Raw genomic sequence first — 1,737 nt, forward strand, 5'->3', positions numbered from 1 at the left:
GTGTGATTTTTGCAGCTATCCTGCATGATTCTTGGTGCCTCGAGGAATGATAGGAAGCCACACAGAAAATGGCTAGAAGGAAGCACCATATGTGCAGGTGTGCTCATGTGTGTTAGAAGGTGAGTCTGTGCTTCTAATTTCCTAAACATTCCTATTACAAACAGAAAACAACTATAGTTGGTGATAATAATTATTGGTGAACATTGTTATTGGTAAACCTGCATGTTGTCCATCTGCCTCTTCTTCCTGTTGCAACTATTGATGGCCATTATTATTGCAATTTTATCCTAATTTATGTTCAGCTATTCCCCCCTGACCCGCGCACCCAGAAGGTGCAAACCTCCGGTCGATCCTGAAAAAAACGGTGTGAAAAAAATCTATGAAGAAACACCTACGAAAATTAACCAGTCCCTCGCGATTCTCTGCCCTTGAAGCACTCGCACGCACGAGTCGTTCGCCGCCGCCCCGTCTCCGATCTCCTTGCCGCCGCCTCGTGTCCGATCTGCCTTCGCCGCCGCCCCATCTTCGATCTCCCTTCGTCACCGCCCTCGCACATCAAGCCGCCGCCGATCCATGCGCTACCTCGATGGGAGCCATCGATCTTCTTCAGGAGACGCCACCGATCCCATTGATGAGCCGCCGCCGACCATGTCCAGGATCCGACACCGATCCCCTGAGCCGCTGGCGCTAGCCCGGCTCCAGTCCGATGGACATGCCTGCTCGCCACTCCTCGGGGCCAGCCCCTCCCGCCGCGCCGGATCACGCATCGGCTTGGGGACCCCTCGGGGATGCTGCCGGTGCAGGAGGCGTCCGCGACAGTGCGGGCTGGGGACCGAGTGGCTGGGCATGCCGCGTCTAGAGCTTGGTCGGGCTGGCGTGAGCCACCGTTGATGAAATTTTGGCTGATTGGCTGCATGTCGCTTTGGATTTGGTACTATCCCCATCTCTCTCTCTCTCTCACACACAGCACTTTCTCTCTGTCTCTCTCTCTCTCTCTCTCATAGTGTCTGCTTGTACTTGCCGATGAAGGTGCATGTGTGTGTGCGCGCACGTGTGTGGTGTGCCGCTGACCGCATTTATGTGTGCTTGTGGCGATGCTGCCTGTGAGTGTGATTTTTGTAGCTATCCTGCATGATTCTTGGTGCCTCGAGGAATGATAGGAAGCCACCCAGAAAATGGCCAGAAGGAAGCACCATATGTGCAGGTGTGCTCATGTGTGTTAGAAGGTGAGTCTGTGCTTCTAATTTCCTAAACATTCCTATTACAAACAGAAAACAACTATAGTTGGTGATAATAATTATTGGTGAACATTGTTATTGGTAAACCTGCATGTTGTCCATCTGCCTCTTCTTCCTGTTGCAACTATTGATGGCCATTATTATTGCAATTTTATCCTAATTTATGTTCAGCTATTCCCCCCTGACCCGCGCACCCAGAAGGTGCAAACCTCCGGTCGATCCTGAAAAAAACGGTGTGAAAAAAATCTATGAAGAAACACCTACGGAAATTAACCAGTCCCTCGCGATTCTCTGCCCTTGAAGCACTCGCACGCACGAGTCGTTCGCCGCCGCCCCGTCTCCGATCTCCCTGCTGCCGCCACGTCTCCGATCTGCCTTCGCCGCCGCCCCATCTCCGATCTCCCTTCACCGCCGCCCTCACACATCAAGCCGCCGCCGATCCATGCGCTACCTCGACACGGGAGCCATCGATCTTCTTCAGGAGACGCCACTGATCCCA

This window comes from Triticum dicoccoides, chromosome 5B, assembly GCF_002162155.2.
Source record: "Triticum dicoccoides isolate Atlit2015 ecotype Zavitan chromosome 5B, WEW_v2.0, whole genome shotgun sequence".
In the NCBI taxonomy this organism is placed as follows: domain Eukaryota; kingdom Viridiplantae; phylum Streptophyta; class Magnoliopsida; order Poales; family Poaceae; genus Triticum; species Triticum dicoccoides.